This window comes from Hevea brasiliensis, chromosome 14 (assembly GCF_030052815.1).
Source record: "Hevea brasiliensis isolate MT/VB/25A 57/8 chromosome 14, ASM3005281v1, whole genome shotgun sequence".
NCBI classification, from domain to species: domain Eukaryota; kingdom Viridiplantae; phylum Streptophyta; class Magnoliopsida; order Malpighiales; family Euphorbiaceae; genus Hevea; species Hevea brasiliensis.
In genome coordinates this window covers 6,458,639-6,477,509 of record NC_079506.1, presented here as the reverse complement: position 1 = coordinate 6,477,509, position 18,871 = coordinate 6,458,639, and the positions used below count along the sequence as shown (strand labels likewise).

The 18,871-nt window shown below is 38.8% G+C and overlaps 1 pseudogene; it reads left to right on the top strand.

Moving 5' to 3' along the window:
- Positions 1 to 2,203: 2,203 nt before the first annotated feature.
- LOC110660020 (phenylacetaldehyde reductase-like) lies at positions 2,204 to 7,260 on the top strand (annotated as a pseudogene).
- The last annotated feature ends 11,611 nt before the right edge of the window (positions 7,261 to 18,871 follow it).

Below are 18,871 nucleotides of genomic sequence, written 5' to 3'. Positions count from 1 at the left end.
TCTCAATGCAAGGATTTTTACCAATAGTTCCACATCCAACAATTTTAGCTTTGCTTTTATCACCAAATTTCACATAACCTTCTTCTTTCAAGGTAAGAGAGGAAAACTTGCCTTTATTTCTGTCATGTGCCTAGAGCGACCACTATCAATGTACCAATGTTACATTTCCGGCCATACTCCTTAGGCAGACCTGAAATCAGTTAACTGTTCTTAGGTACCCAAGCAACTTTGGGTCCTTGGATGTTAGTAACATTAGGTAGGGTTCCTTTGGGCACCCATACTTTCTTTGCCTTAAAGGTTCCTTTCCTAATAGGACAAGCATTAATCATATGACCATTGTGATTGCAATAAAAGCATGTAATACTTGGTTGAGAATAGGATGTAGCTTTAACAAAAAATTGTTTGTATTTTCCATACTTCATAAATCCATCATATCCAATTCCAGATTTTTCATTTGTAAATCTTTGATTCCCAAGAAGTATATCAAGTGTTTCTTTTCCTTTTGTAAATTTAGATAAATCTCTTGTCAAAGATTCAACTTTTTCTTCAAGAATTCTGTTTTTCTCAAGAAGTTGTTCACATACTTCTTTTGATCTGTGAAGCTCATCATTAACTTCCTTAAATAATTTCATTTGAGATTTATAAAATTCATTTTCCTTTGAAACCATACTCAATGAAATATTTTCTGATCTTAAAGCACAATTTTCATGAACTAAAATTTTGCATTTCTTTTTAAAAGTTCTATACTTATCATATGTCTTCACAAATGCAAGTTCTAATTCATCAACATTAGAAAGTTCAAGATTTACCTCATTTTCACTATCTTCGATGTGTGAGCTTTCACCTTTTTCTTCAATTGCCATCATACAAGTGTTTGCAGCCTCTTTGTCACTTGTTTCATCATTTGATGAAGAATCACTGTCACTCCAAGTTGCTGCCATTGCCTTTTTGCTTTTGTCCTTTCTGAACTTATTTTTCTTCTTCAAAGTAGGACATTTTGGCTTAATGTGGCCTGGTTTGTTACACTCATAACAAACTATTTCACTTGAATGATTTGGAGTCTTTGGAGCATATTTCTTTGTGAACTTCTTGTATTTGCTTCCACCTTTTCTAAATGCTCTTTTGAATCTTTTGACTATCATAGCCATATCTTCATCATCATCACTTGAAGCACTTGAATCATCACTTGAATTAGCTTTAAGAGCAACATTTTTCTTTTTCTCATCTACTTTTTTGGATATGAAAGCTATCCCTTTCTTTTTCTTTTGATCACCTTCATTCTCATCTTTCTTATAAATCATCTCATGTGCAATGAGAGAACCAATCGACTCATCATAGGTGTATTTTACGAAATCCTTGGTGTCTTGAATAACGATAGTTTTGCTTCCCACGTCTTTGGAAGAGACCTCGGAATTTTCTTTACAAGTTCTTGTTCTTCAAATCTCTTTCCAAGAGCTTTAAGTAGATTAACAAGGTCGATAAATCTGGTACTCATTTCAGCAATGGTTTCACGATTTCATCTCAAATAATTCATAATCTCGGATGAGGAGGTTTGCCTTTGACTCTTTTACCACATCGGTTCCTTCATATGTGACTTCTAGTTTGTCCCATATTTCTTTTGCAGTTTGACATCCTGAAACACGGTTATACTCATTAATATCAAGAGCACAATGAAGAATATTAATAGCCTTAGCATTTGTAGAAATTTTCTTCCAATCATTATCATCAAATTCAACTTGACTTTAGGAATTTATGCAGTTCCTTCACTTTGGTTTTATAAGGAATATAAGGACCATCTTTAACTATTCTCCAAGCATCAATGTCAGCAGTTGTATAAAGTTTCTCATTCTAGTTTTCCAAAAGGAGTAATTTGTGCCATTAAAAAGTGGTGGTCTAGTGATGGAATAACCTTGACTAAGAGGCGGAGTATACAGTAATTTCTAGATGAACTAGCCATGTGTGTGGATCACTCTAAGGGTTTAATCCTCAAGCAAGAGAGACAAGCTCGATACCAAATTGATGTCCCAAAATATGTCCAAGAGGGGGGTGAATTGGACTTTAAAAACAATTTTCGGTTCTTGCTCAAAACCTTTGAAAATTGCAGCTAGGTTCAACTAAATTATCTAATGTGAAAAATGAACAATATAGCTCTATTGACAAGTTGACTCAATGTTAAAATTGTATATAATCGGTAAATATATCGATGGCGAATACGTTTTTATCACGGCAACTAGAAGCGATATACGGATATCCTATCGTGACTGTGAGATAACCAGCGAATATATCGGATATCGGCAAATTTTGCGATGAAACTATTTTTCTCGAACGGCAAAATCAACAGCATATGATATCAATTTTCATATCAGCAAAAGCATATCATTCATAAAATTAAAATTGCATAAATGTAAAGAGCAAGGGTTGAGAAAATGAACACTGAAATTTTTATAGTGGTTCGGCTTTAACTAGCCTACATCCACTCTCTCAAAGATCACACTTTGAGTCTTCACTCCACTATTCTTCTCTTTTCAAGGCAAGAGACAAAGCCCTTTACAAATCTTCTCAACAAAGCTTTTACAAGTAGCTTCACACTTCTACCAAGTGTTATCCCAAACACTTATCACAACCAAGCTTCAATAGGTGCTTGAATGACCTCTCACAAATGATAATAATGTGTTGAAAAACTCACTCTCACTCAATTACAACAGAACTATAAAGAAGAGTTGAGTAAATAAGCCAATGATGAGCAATAAATCACTTTGAGCACTTTGAATGAAAGCTTTAAAGATTTTGAGCAGTAGAGGACTTTCATTAAGTGCAAAATGGCCAAAGGAAGGTGTATTTATAGCTTTGGAGCGTTTGTTACCGTTGCAGAACCCATTTGAAGCGTTACAAATCAATTTCAAGAAAATAGCCGTTATTTTGTCGTTTCTGCGATGTTGTGCGAGTTCAAGCGATTAAGCGTACTTGAGAAAATAGCAAACGGTTAGCATACTAAAATCGATAGCAAACCGGTTAGCATACGGAAAACTTTTACGCATAACTTTCAAAACTATAAAACTTTACACCAAATCATAGTCAAACACTTTTTGGGCGATAATGATATTTAAAAGAAAATCTTTTGAGGGATTAAAAATAAGCATCATTGACTTTTACTCCTCAATTCTTTTCACAAGAAATCCTAAGAAATAAAACTAACTTCTATACTAGATGTACCTTCAAATCTGATTTTCAATGCAGCCTTGGAAGGTAACCTTTTCTTCTTTTATCTCTTTTGCTTCGTCTTGTGTTATCCTTAGAATGTCATCTTTTATTCATAAGGACCAATCCATTATAAAATCCTTTTGTCCTTCTTCTTTGAGATACACAACACTTAAAACAATGTTAGTTTGATTCTAGTTGAGTTTTGGTATCATCAAAATCTATGCTCCTTTGAGCTTGTGGGGTCAACAAAAAAGTATATTTAATATTAATTTAAAATAATATGAATATTGTACTTAATGAATAAAATTATGATTTATCAATAATTATTAAAATATTTAGTCAATTCAATTAAGATAAAATCATATCCATTCACTATATTACATATTACATGTTAGATCTGCATATATGGTTTTTTTTTAAGACAAATTAATGTTAATAATACAATATTTATTAATTACTTATAATAATATATTAAATAAAATATAATTTAATAATAAAAATATTTAATTTTGAATTTAATTATAAAAGAAGATAATAGTAATATTGATTAAGAAAAATAAATGATTAATTCATCTTTAAAATAGCTTAATATTCTCTTATTATATAAAAATAATGTATATACACATTATTTTAAAATATGTTAAAATTCATAAAAAAAATAAATTAAATATATTATAAATTTCATCAAGAATTAAAAGCAAAGGAACTTAATTATTTGTCACTTGTAAACTAAATTTACACATTTAACATATTAACAACTTTGGGTAGATATTGCTTAAAAAAAAAAACTCTAGATTGACATTATAAAAAAAGTCTATAAATAATTTTTTTAACATTTTTAGATAATAATAATGATATAAAAAAATAATAATGTCAATCAAAATAATAATTTATTTTTATTGTAATAAAATGGAAGTTTGATATTATATTAATATATGAATTAAAATATTTTATCATAAAATAAATAATTTAAAAAATAATATTTAACATAAATTAAATGAATAATTAAAAATAATATCTTTTGTTAAGAATTATAAAAAGTATTTTTTTAATATTATCATATATAGTAACTTTAAAAAATATGAAAGTCTAACAAATATTTTTTTTTAAATTGCATAATATTTTCAAAAAATAATAAACAAATTTTATTTAAAATATAAAGTAAAAAGAAAAAATTAAAAAAAAGAAGATAAAGGGCTAGTTGATATTGTGTTGAATCTATTATTAATAAAATTATTTTTTAAAATATATTAATTTGAGAGTATTAAAAAATAATTAAAAATTAAATTTAATTAATTTTAATTTTAAAAATGTTAAAATAATGAAATAAATTTTTTTAAATTATTTTTTTAATAATATTTAAAATAATATATTTATTAAAAAAATAATTTCAATTTCTGAATCACAACAAATAGGATTAAAAGGGTAGGAGAGGCTGGTGTATCTCTTTTAGCATTAATAATAATTTTTTATTTTTTTAATAATATATATATATATATATATATATATATATATATATATATATATATATATATATATATATATATATTTATTTCATAGTTTACGCCATGTCTCCGATTACTGTAATCAAGCTTTTGTCTACATATGTTTCTGCAGGTTCTCCGAAACACATTGCGAAGTGGAAGAAAGACTTCTGAAAGAGAGAGAGAGATAGAATGAGTGCAATGTAACAGGAGGCGCAGGTTTCATAACTTCATGGTTGGTCAAGCTCTTACTTCTGCGAGGTTATACAGTAAAAGCTACTGTTCGTGATCCAAGTCAGTATCGTCTACTCTTTGGGTTCTCTTGGTTCTCTTTTAAGCTTAATGTTTGTTATTATTATTATTTTTTTCCTGCATTATTTGGAGTTTTTAGATTCTGGGTTTCTATCATTTTCTCTTATGATTTCTTTGATAATCTCAATCTGTTTTGAGATCAGCATGTTCAATTTAAGTAATGTTAATGTTTTTAGATTCTGGGTCGTCTTCTATTTTCTTAGCACTGCATCATCCACAGCTAGATTCCCACTTCAACTCTTGGTTGATGACTATTGAGGTTTTCTTGATATGGTCTACACATAATAGGTTACTTGTGGGTTTAACTAATCATATCAACAGAATTTTAGTTTTTTTTTTTTTTTTTGATAATTAGAATTTTAGTTTTTGTTAATGAAATTTCTTTGCAGATGGAATTGGGTTTTAGGTTTTCTCTTTGTTTATTGACCTATTTTATGTATTTGACAGAGGATCCTAAGAAAACAGAACACTTGCTTGCACTTGATGGCGCCAAAGAAAGGCTTCACTTGTTCAAAGCAAATTTAGTGGAAGAAGGATCTTTTGATAGAATTATTGATGGTTGTGATGGTGTATTTCACACAGCTTCACCTGTGATTCTTTCAACAAATGACCCTGAGGTAAACTTGATGTGGGTTGCAATGTAGCTATCACTTTTTGCTTAATGTACAAATTGATAACAGTATAGGAAGAAATAAGAACATATAAAGCCGTCATGACATCCCATCCTGAGTAAATTGCAGAGTTTTTTGAAAGCAAAGTTCATAGAATTGTCCATGATTTCATATTTCTGTGTTGTCATTTCAGAAAGATTTACTTGAACTAGCAGTGAAGGGAACTCTGAACGTTCTTAGGTCATGTGCAAAAGTTCCTTCTATCAAAAGAGTGGTTATAACATCTTCTATGGCAGCAGGAGCGGTCAATGGAAAACCTCTCAGCCCTGATGTGGTTGTTGATGAGACCTGGTTTTCAGATGTAGCTTTTTTGTGAGGAAAAGAAGGTACTTTATATCTCGTTTGCAAATTATATGGTTTCTTTGAATCATGTACGTCCTTCTTTAGGGGTTAATCTGTTTTGGTTTCTTTCCAGATTTGGTATGCTGTTTCAAAAACCTTAGCTGAGGAAGCTGCTTGGAAATTTGAGAAAGAAAATGGAATTGACTTGGTCCTTTCTTGCAGCCAACTATTAATCTCACTTTGGAGGTGATTTTGAACAACATAAATGGTACACCTTTCCAATTATTGATAATTTTATGATCTGCCTCCATGTCAAATTCAAGCATACATAAGATGCATGTTTTGTCTCTCAAATTTATCAATCTAGCCAGCAACCTTCCAGAAGGAAAAATCTAGTGTTAGACTACATGAATCCTTTTCTGTGCTAAACCTTGCATTTATCCTTATGTTGAATTACAAATATTATATCATATGCAGACCCAAACTCCTCCCCACCCCCAATATCAAACCTCATCCCCACATTTTTGTGTGCAGGAGCTCAGATATTTCCAAATGAGAACCTTAGATTGGTTGACGTTCGAGATGTTGCAAATGCACATATTCAAGCTTTTGAAAGACCTTCAGCTAGTGGCAGATACTGTTTAGTTGCAAGGGTTACACACTTCTCTGAAGTTTTAAGGATTGTGCATGAACACGACCCCACTTTGCTACTTCCTGAAAGGTGAATCATTTTTCATTTGCGTTACAGTGAATGACAGTCACTTTTGGAGTGGCCTTATACATTAATTATTCAATATGCCATGTTACCACAGATGTGTTCATGTGAATATTCGATGACAGCTAAACTATTATTATGAGTGTCATTATCAGCATTCTTTGAAATATTTTTTTTTTTCTTTTAATTACAAATTCTCTGATGAAAAATGCACAAATATGACCAAATTTCTGTTTGCTTCCCTTTCATAAAGCAGATGTGCAGATGACAAGCCTTTTGTGTCAAAATATGAGGTATCTAAGGAGAAAGCAAAAACTTTGGGTATCGATTTCCTTCCTCTGGAGGTTACTGTTAAGGACACCATTGAATGTTTGAAGGATAAAGGCTTTCTCAACATCCGAATGATGTGATTTTGATCTTTGAGCTTATATCTCTTACCAAAGCAAGAACCAACTTCTAAGCTTAGCTCTTTCTTCTGCTCATAAGCTGTTTGTAGTTGATGTCTAGATGAGATGTGGTAGGCCTTTTATTGATTAAAGGATGTTCAAGTCATTGAGAAATGCTATTGTAATAAAGGAGTTTTTTGTTATCCTTATATGCATTGTACTTTCAGACTTCCCATCGTGTTTGCAGAGAGGTTTCCATGATTTAAACCCTTGCAATGTTAAATGGGAGAAAGTTGTGTATGCCTTTATTCACAACATTAATTCAGCCTTTCTTATCCAAAATAGTTTATAGATAAGAAAGAAAATTGCTGCACCATTACAACTAATGGTATTATTCAGGGGATTGCTTGAAACTTTAATACCATCAGCATGATGGCCTTCTGTGCTCAAGTATGCTTGAAACTTTGCAACTATGCTGGTGAATGGAGAACTATGCTGGTGAATGGAGGTGTTTTGGGTTAACCTGGGAAAATCTAAGGCCTTATGAGAAGACTTGAGATCAAAAACTATCTGTCAGATCAAGGTTAGAGATATTGAGCCAAGCCTAGCAAGAACATACACAAGTATACACAAAATATGATCTCACATACTGAATTCAAAGAATGGATATGGTGCTCCTGAAGTCAATGTAGCTTCGCTCACTTTCCATTGCAGACTCAAAATGGAAAGTGGTTATTCCAGTTAAAAGCCACACAGACATGAAATAATCTTGTTATATAGTGAAAGCTCACATGAATACCAAATCTTCAATAGTACCTATATATAATGCTCAGTGGAAAACCTCTGATCCCTGAAGTGGTAATAGATGATAACTTGGTTTTCGGATCCAGCTTTTTGTGAGGAGAAGAAGGTACTTTCTCATTGCTCTTTTGCAAGTTTCTCTGTATTTTTTCGCTTAGCTACAACAAATAAGCTACATAATAGGGCGTAGCTCCCACTTGGTGGCATTCGAACTCCATTCTTCCTACGTTTAACACTCGGTCGTCCCCATGCATAAAAAATACTGTTCAGGCTGACAATGACATTAACCCATCTTCTTATGAAGAACACTGTCTGTGTGAGAAGTTTATCTGCTATCTTTCTTCTTTATAGGTTAATCTATTTTTAGTTCTTTCCAGCTTTGGTATGCACTTTCAAAAACATTAGCAGAGAATGCTGCTTTGAAATTTTCAAGAACACGGAATTGACTTGTTTACAATAAATCCTGGATGGGCGATTAGTCCTCTTTTGCAGCCAACTCATAATCTCACTGATATAAATGGTAATTTTCTTCAATTATTGATAATTTTGTAATTTTTCATTCTATTTCAAATTTGTTGCACATCTAGAATGTTTTTTTTTTTTTCCTGCTCAAATTTAATCTAGCCAGCCAGCAACTTTCCAGAAAGAAAAGTAATGCAGTGTAAGACTACGAATGCAAATTACAGGTTTAACCTCATTAGCTAACTAAAAATTGATAATGATTCAGTTTCTTTTCCATGTGCAGGAGTGGAAATGTTTCCAAATGATACTTGTAGGTTTGTTGATGCTAGAGATATTGCTAATGCACGTATTCAAACTTTCAAAAAACCTTCAGCAAGTTGCAGATAGTGTACAGTTGGAACAGTAGCACACTTCTTCAAGATACTGAAGATTGAGCATGAACATTACCCTGCAATGCGCCTTCCTGAAAGGTAATTAGTTTGTTGGAGTTGATTATAATCTTTATAGCAAGGTGTTAATGACATTGATGCATGTTTGAGCCTCCAAATCCATCTCATCTGTCCAGTTTTTTTCCTGCTGGGGAGATTTATCTAACTTTCTTGATCCAGAAAATGAAAAAAAGGACTAATTCAACTTGCCAAATGCCTAGTTTATACTTGTCAAGCTTCTTTTTACCCTTGCAAGTGAGGATCATATGCAATGACTGTCACGACCCAGCCTATGGGCCGGACCGTCACTAGGACCTGGGCCAGCCTAAAGCCCCCGAGGCCCGTAGTAAGCCTTAACTATTCATTAGCCCAACTCTAAGGCCCATTTGGGCCCAATTTCAAGAAACCAACCGGACAGAGTCCGGCCATAAAATGGACCTACCAACGGGGAGTTTTTGACTCACCCGACCTGTAAACACAATAAACAATCCATTTGGGAGCTCAACTCACCCTCCACATACTCATATCATCATAAAGATAAATGGGAGCTCAGCATCCAGTCCATCAAACATGCATATAATAATTTTACAGGTCCACAATAATAATTTAGTTACAGGCCCAACTCAAATAAACATTCTAACACATGCGGAAAATTCTAAGATTTAACAAGATTATACAAACATTAATAATCGACCTGCGAGGAAGAAAGCAGGTTAACCTCAAAAATATCCTCCTGTGTCCTGGAAAAATATTGAACAGGAGTGAGCGTTCGACTCAGAGAGTAAAATATCAATTTTAACCATAATCTCTATAACTATCTAAAACTAATGCACCCTGTAGAGTGAAATGCAATATCAACAACATTTTCACATCATAACATCAAAAAGGTAATTTGGAGCACTCACGCACCCTGTAACATCAATTATAATATATGGGAGCTGATCCCCTATACAGCTCTCTTAAATCCAACCTGGTGCCAGAGAAGAACTCAAGCCGGACTTTCGCTTAATAAACCAAATCGGGGGTCCCAGCGAAGAACTCAAGCCGTGACTACCCCCCGAAGGATCGGGTCCCAGCGAAGAACTCAAGCCGTGACTACCCGTCCTGTCCATAGTCCACACCACATCACACGCACGCCAACGCATGCACACTGCTCCAAATTACCACAACAACATCATGGCACTTTAACAGTTATCAATGCAACATAAATCGTGCCTAGAGTTTAACTACATAAATATATGCATATAAGTGATGCATGGGCATGCTAAACATATAATAATATCGAAATTACAATTAAAATTAATATTTTACTCACAGACTTAACAACGGTCACTGTGGTGGCTGGGCGGAGGAAGAAGGCTGTCCCGGCTCACCTGACAATTACATTACATTTATTTAATACAAATGACTCAATACAAATCAAGAAAAGACCAATTACGTCCTAAGTCGTGCCGAAAATTCGGCAGAGTCTCCCCTATACCTAGGACTATCCAACCTGCAAAAGGGCTCAAAACACACTTCTATATTCACAATCCATATGTCCACAACTCAATCACATCATACAGCCCCTCCTGGGCCCATCAAATCAATCATCCATCACAATATGTAAAATTTCAATTTAGTCCCTATAATTGACCATTTTTGCAAAAACTGCCCAAATAAGCTCTAAAAATTCTAAAACTTTGCCCCGCGGTCCTTAGCAATATTACTAGGCTATTGCAAAAAGAATCATAATTTTCTAAGCTACCACGAATATTTTATGGATTTTTAATCCTGTTTAAGCACTAGAAAATTACGAAAAAACAAGGTTCGGATTTACCTTTGCCTATTCCGACTTCGGGTACGCGCTCGGGACGTCTGACAATGGGGGGATAGCCAAAACCTCGATCCAATTCGGAGACTTTTCCTAGAACGGTGCATGCGCCGGAAATTCACGCATCTTGGCCAATCGCCGAATTTCCGCGAATTGAGGATACCTACACGAAGCCCACAACACGGGGGTTAGTACATAAATTTTTCAGAATTTTCTAAGCTCATTTAATGCTCGGAAAAACACTGCGAAGTTCCGTGGGACCTACCGAAAAACGGTGTCGGAAAATTTTGAAATTTATATCCCCGCGAAGCTCTCGACGTGTGGAGCGCTCTGGTACTCTCGGTTTTCTCGTGGGATTCACGGTTTTCGAGAAATCTAGTCCAAAAGTCGAAATGGGCTAAAAACTTCCCGAGCAAAAATCGGACAAACCGTTCGATGGATTTCAGCGTTCTTGGTGTCTATGGAAAGCTCTCGCCGAGTAGATGATTTTTGACACAAGATCCGGTCCAATTGGTGGCCGGATCGGCCGGATTTTGGCCGGGGAAGTCGAAACGCCGCGCGCGCGAGGGAGGGAGTTCGCGCGTTTTCCTGTTTAGCGCGGCGCCGGCCGGGAGGCTGGGAGGCGCACCTACGGGGTGGCAGGGGAAGTGGTCGGCCAAGCAGGGGCAGGAGGAGAGAGAAAAGAGAGAGAGAAGGAAGAGAGGTCGACGCGCGCGGGGAAGGAAAGAAGAAAAAGGAAAAGGCCGGTCCGATTCGACCGGTCCGGTTCGATTCGGCCGGTCCGATTCAAGATACAAAATTTTAAATTTTTACTCTGCCTCGGGACCGAAAACGAGGTCCAAAAATTCTGAAAAAATTCCAGAAAACTCAGAAAAATACGTAGACTCCAAATATATTTTTAGTTTTGCCACGTGGTCTTTAAATTAATTTTTAAAAATCATCAAAGTTTATATTTTCAGAAAATCGAACCCGATTTTTAAAATCTGAAAAATCTCAAAAAAATTCCTAAAATTTAAATAAAATTAAAATACCAAAAATGCTCATAAAATAATAAAATTTAAAATTTTTGGGGTGTTACATTCTTCCCCCCTTACAGAAAATTCGTCCTCGAATTTTTACACAAGGCAGAATAAAGCACATGATTATACATTGAACAGATAAGGGTACTTGCTACGCATGTCCCGTTCTGACTCCCAGGTGCACTCTTCCACTGACTGGCTCCTCCACAAAACCTTAACCATAGGGATCTGTTTGGATCTCAGCTATCTCACTTGGTAGTCCACTATGGCTACAGGTTGCTCCTCAAACGTCAAGTTCTCTTTTAGTTCTATTACATCCTACCGCAGACATGAGAATGATCGGAATGTATTTTCGAGCATGGAGATGTGAAACACGGATGAACGTGAGAAAGGTTGGGTGGTAGCTCCAACCGTGAGGCAATCGCCCAACTCTATCAGTAACCTCAAAAGGTCCGATATACCGAGGTGCCAACTTGCCCTTCCTTCCAAATCTCATGACTCCCTTCATCGGAGAAACCTTCAGGAATACATAGTCGCCCACTGCAAACTCTACATCCCTCCGTCTGGGGTCTGCATAACTCTTACGCCATCTGAAAGTCGTCTTGATCGTTCTCGATTAAAGGAACTACCTCTGAAGTGTACTGCACTAGGTCTACATTATGCACCTTCGCTTCCCCCATTTCTGTCCAACACAGAGGAGACCTACACTTTCTTCCATATAGTGCCTCATAGGGTGCTACTCCTATGCTGGAATGGTAACTGTTGTTGTAGGCAAACTCCACCAAAGCTAGCTGCTCATCCCATTGACCTCCAAAATCCAAGACACTCATGCGAAGCATGTCTTCCAGTGTTTGGATTGTCCTTTCGGACTGTCCGTCTGTCTGAGGGTGGAAAGCCGTACTGAAGTTCAACTGCGTGCCAAGTGCCTCCTGTAACTTTCTCCAAAATCGAGAAGTGAACTGGGGCCCTCTGTCAGATATTATGGAAGCCGGAACTCCATGCAATCTGACTATTTCTCGAATGTAGAGTCGGGCGTACTGTGCCACAGAATATGTAGTCTTCACAGGCAAGAAGTGAGCTGATTTGGTCAAGCATTCTACAATTACCCATATCGAATCACATCCTCACGTGGTACGAGGCAACCCAGTCACAAAATCCATAGTGATCATTTTCCACTTCCATTCTGGGATAGGGAGCTCTTGCAGCTTCCCTGACGGTCTCTGGTGTTCAAACTTCACCTTCTGACAAGTCAAGCACTTGGACACAAAGTCTGCTATGTCTTTCTTCATGCCATTCCACCAATAGCTATCTTTCACATCATGGTACATCTTGGTGGAACCTGGGTGGACACTGTACAGTGTATAGTGTGCCTCTTGTATGATTTCATTTCTGAGATTGTCCACATCGGGCACACATATCCTAGAACCTTGCACTAGGGCGCCATCATTGGCAAATCCAAACTCACCACCTTCACCTTGCTGTACTCTTTCTATGATCTTCATCAATTGTTGGTCTCGTGGCCGGGAAACTCGACTGTCTCGCAAGTCTGGCCTCACTGAAAAGTGAGCCAACAATACCCCCTCATCTGACAGATCTAGGATTAAACCTTGATCCATCAACTCATGTACTTCCTGAATCAACGGTCTCTTCTCTGCTGAAATGTGCTCCAAACTACCAGAAGATTTTCTGCTCAAAGCATCTGCTACAACATTGGCCTTCCCAGGGTGGTACTGGATGGTGCAATCATAGTCTTTCAGAAGCTCCATCCATCTCCTCTGTCTCAAGTTTAAATCCCTCTGTTGGAAGATGTACTTCAAACTCTTGTGGTCGGTGTATATCTCGCACACTTCGCCATACAGGTAGTGTCTCCAGATTTTTAGTGCAAAGACTACAGCCGCCATTTCCAAATCATGGGTGGGGTAGTTCTGCTCATGCCTCTTCAGCTGTCTTGAAGCATAAGCCACTACTTTTCCATTCTGCATCAAAACACACCCTAGGCCAACTCTGGAGGCGTCACAATACACGGTGTATCCTTCACCACTCACAGGTAGTGTCAACACAGGGGCAGTGGTTAGACACTCCTTAAGCTTCTGGAAACTCTCCTCACAGTCATCTGTCCAAATGAATGGAACATTCTTTCTAGTCAACTTAGTTAGGGGAGCCGCTATCCTGGAGAAATCTTGCACAAAACGCCTATAGTAGCCAGCTAGACCCAGAAAACTTCGCACCTCAGTGACTGTTATAGGCCTAAGCCAATCAGTTACAGCTTCAATTTTCTTGGGATCCACTTGAATACCTTCTCTAGAAACCACGTGTCCCAAGAATGAGATGCTTTCTAGCCAAAATTCACATTTTGAAAATTTGGCATATAGCTGGTGCTCCCTCAAAGTCTGCAACACCATTCTCAAGTGTCACACGTGCTCTTCCTCGGTCCGAGAGTATACCAGAATGTCATCTATGAATACGATGACAAAACGGTCCAAAAATGGCTTGAACACTCTGTTCATCAAGTCCATGAAGGCTGCTGGTGCATTAGTGAGTCCAAAAGACATCACCAAGAACTCATAATGACCATATCTTGTCCTGAAAGCCGTTTTGGACACGTCCTCATTCCTGATTCTCAATTGATGGTAGCCTGATCGCAGGTCTATTTTGGAAAAGAATCTAGCCCCTTGGAGCTGATCAAACAAATCGTCGATCCAGGAAGTGGATACTTGTTCTTCATACCACCTTGTTCAAATTTATAGTCAATACACAACCTCAGTTACCCATCCTTCTTTCTCACAAATAGAACAGGAGCACCCCAGGGTGAAGTGCTTGGACGTATGAAACCCTTGTCCAAAAGCTCCTGTAGTTGCTCCTTCAGCTCTTTCAATTCTGCTGGTGCATCCTGTAAGGTGGCATTGAAATGGGGTTTGTACCCGGCACAACATCAATGCAAAACTCTATTTCCCTTCCTGGTGGCAACCCTGGAAGCTCCTCTGGGAAGACATCCATAAATTCTCTGACAACAGGAACATTTTCCATGCTGACACCTTCTACAGATGTATCTCTCACCAATGCCAAATACCCTTGACATCCACGCCTCAACATTTTTCTAGCACTAATTGCTGACACCAAGTTATATGGAGCCACGCTCCTGTCACCATCAAAGCTAAACTCTTCCACACCAGGTATGTGGAAATACACCTTTTTGTTCCTGCAGTCTAAAGTGGCATAATGAGTTGCCAACCAATCCATCCCCAATATTACATCGAAATCCATTACTGGTAAAGGAACCAAGTCTGCTGGGAGGATCTTTCCATCCACTACTACTGGGCTACCCGGAAAAACCATGTCTACTTCTATGTTGTCACTAAGTGGGGTAGCTACCGACAAAGGACATCCTAAGGTTGTAGGGTTTCTACCCAACCTCATGGCAAACACAGGGGAGACAAATGAGTGCGTAGCACCCGGATCTATCAAAACACGAGCCTCATAAGAACATACCAGAAGAATACCTGCCACAACTGCATTTGAAGCCTGAGCATCCTGGTGGGTCAGGGTGAAAACCTGAGCTTGACCCCTACCCTGAGTGGCGTAACCACGACATCGACTTTTACCTCTGACCGCCTCCAAATCCATGTCCCCTTGTCCTCGCCCCTGGCCATCGAATCGATCGCCGCCATGCCGAAGCACCGGATACAACTGGCGAGGAACATTTGCACCAGAACCCTGTGACCCCATATGTGGCTCACTGAAAACGGGGCATTCCCTAGCAAAGTGACCTGGTTGGCCACACCTGAAGCATACTCCTGAACCCATCAGACAAGGTCCTGAATGTCCTCTTCCACACTGTGCACAAGGTGCCAAGGAGGATCCTGATCCAGACCCAGAACTCATCAGACTGAATCGTGACCACCGCCGATCCGCACTCGTGCGAATCCTCGAGGTTTGTGTCTAAAACCACTCTTCTTGTTCCTACTCTTTCCTCTGTAATTGCTCTGGCCACCAATATCCGGAGTACTCATTTGGGGAACACCTGTGGAACCCTCTGCTCTGTTTTTCTTTGCTCTTCCGCTGTCATCCACAGCATAGCTAATCTCAATCTGTCTGGCTCGATCAACCACCACATCAAAAGACTGATCAGACATCATGGCCAGGTTCGCATACCTCCTGTCAAGCCCCTTTAAGAATCTCTTCACCTTCATAGTTTCTGTAGCTACTGCTGTAGGGGCATATCTACTCAATTTCAGAAATTCTGTAGCATATTCATCTATAGACCTGCCATTCTGTCTTAAGGCCTCAAAGGCCCACTGTTTCTGATCTCTGAAGCTTTCTGGCACAAACCGATTGATGAAAAGTTCCACAAACTGAGCCCATGACAAACCCTCCATCCGAGGTAACACGTAGTCATTCATCCATTGTCTAGGCATAGGCCCCATGACATGCTGTATACACTATATTAGTCTTCTATCAGTCAACTGTAATTCTGTTTCTGCCTGTCTGCAGGAATCCAAAAATCGATATGCATCGTCTGACACATCATAAGTACCAGGCACCAACTTCTTGAAATTTATTATCTGTTTGTAAGGTTCTCCTCTTGGTGCGGTGGACTGCTGCTGCTATGGAGGGTGGACCATATATTGTGCCATCATGTCGATGGTTCTCTGTAACCCAGCTAGAGTAGCTGCCATGGGGTCCATGGGACCCTGTGCCATAAAGGACTGATCTCAGATCGGGGTGGCTGCTCCTCTACTTGAGCAGCTCTAGGCCTCCTACCCCGTCTCCTCGGGGCAGGCGCCTCATCCTGTGCCGACACCTCGTCAGGCACATCTGGTTCTGGTGCAGTGGCAGCTCTCCTGCTTCTACGCATTTTCCTGAAATTCAGCAGCATTAGCTCACAAAATTCAAAACTGCACATTACACAGCTCCATAGACTCATATTTACACACAATATATGAAGCAGAAACTAGAAGCAAAGACGACAATGCAAGACGAATGTGAACCCTATTTTTCCGCATGTGACTCCTAGTAGACTCTTCCCAACACTTTAGACAAACATTCCCTAAGAATCTGGAGCCTAAGCTCTGATACCACATTTGTCACGACCCAGCCAATGGGACGGAGCGGCACTAGGACCTGGGCCAGCCTAAAGCCCCCGAGGCCCGTAGTAAGCCTTAACTATTCATTAGCCCAACTCTAAGGCCCATTTGGGCCCAATTTCATGAAACCAACCGGACAGAGTCCGGCCATAAAATGGACCTACCAACGGGGAGTTTTTGACTCACCCGACCTGTAAACACAATAAACAATCCATTGGGGAGCTCAGCTCACCCTCCACATACTCATATCATCATAAAGATAAATGGGAGCTCAGCTCCCTCATCCAGTCCATCAAACATGCATATAATAATTTTATAGGTCCACAATAATAATTTAGTTACAGGCCCAACTCAAATAAACATTCTAACACATGCGGAAAATTCTAAGATTTAACAAGATTATACAAACATTAATAATCGACCTGCGAGGAAGAAAGCAGGTTAACCTCAAAAATATCCTCCTGTGTCCTGGAAAAATATTGAACAGGAGTGAGCGTTCGACTTAGAGAGTAAAATATTAATTTTAACCATAATCTCTATAACTATCTAAAACTAATGCACCCTGTAGAGTGAAATGCAACATCAACAACATTTTCACATCATAACATCAAAAAGGTAATTTGGAGCACTCACGCACCCTGTAACATCAATCATAATATATGGGAGCTGATCCCCTATACAGCTCTCTTAAATCCAACCTGGTGCCAGCGAAGAACTCAAGCCGGACTTTCGCTTAATAAACCAAATCGGGGGTCCCAGCGAAGAACTCAAGCCGTGACTACCCCCCGAAGGATCGGGTCCCAGCGAAGAGCTCAAGCCGTGACTACCCGTCCTGTCCATAGTCCACACCACATCACACGCACGCCAACGCACGCACACTGCTCCAAATTACCACAACAACATCATGGCACTTTAACAGTTATCAATGCAACATAAATTGTGCCTAGAGTTTAACTACATAAATATATGCATATAAGTGATGCATGGGCATGCTAAACATATAATAATATCGAAATTACAATTAAAATTAATATTTTACTCACAGACTTAACAACGGTCACTGTGGTGGCTGGGCGGAGGAAGAAGGCTGTCCCGGCTCACCTGACAATTACATTACATTTATTTAATACAAATGACTCAATACAAATCAAGAAAAGACCAATTACGTCCTAAGTCGTAAGAAAATTCAGAGTCTCCCCTATACCTAGGACTATCCAACCTGCAAAAGGGCTCAAAACACACTTCTATATTCACAATCCATATGTCCACAACTCAATCACATCATACAGCCCCTCCTGGGCCCATCAAATCAATCATCTATCACAATATGTAAAATTTCAATTTAGTCCCTATAATTGACCATTTTTGCAAAAACTGCCCAAATAAGCTCTAAAAATTCTAAAACTTTGCCCCGCGGTCCTTAGCAATATTACTAGGCTATTGCAAAAAGAATCATAATTTTCTAAGCTACCACGAATATTTTATGGATTTTTAATCCTGTTTAAGCACTAGAAAATTACGAAAAAACAAGGTTCGGATTTACCTTTGCCGATTCCGACTTCGGGGACGCGCTCGGGACGTCTGACAATGGGGGGATAGCCAAAACCTCGATCCAATTCGGAGACTTTTCCGGTAACGGGTCTGTCTGGCCGGAAATTCACAGACCCGGTCAACTGTCGAATTTCCGCGAATTGAGGATACCTACACAAAGCCCACAACACGGGGGTTAGTACATAAATTTTTCAGAATTTTCTAAGCTCATTTAATGCTCGGAAAAACACTGCGAAGTTCCGTGGGACCCACCGAAAAACGGTGTCGGAAAATTTTGAAATTTATATCCCCGCGAAGCTCTCGACGTGTGGAGCGCTCTGGTACTCTCGGTTTTCTCGTGGGATTCACGGTTTTCGAGAAATCTAGCCCAAAAGTCGAAATGGGCTAAAAACTTCCCGAGCAAAAATCGGATAAACCGTTCGATGGATTTCGGCGTTCTTGGTGTCTATGGAAAGCTCTCGCCGAGTAGATGATTTTTGACACAAGACTCGGTCCAATTGGTGGCCGGATCGGCCGGATTTTGGCCGGAGAAGTCGAAACGCCGCGCGCGCGAGGGAGGGAGTTCGCGCGCGTTTTCCGGCCGTTTGGGGCGGCGGCCGGCTGGCTGGGGAGGCTGGGAGGCGGCGCCGGTCGGCTGGGGTGGCAGGGGGAGGTGGCTGGCT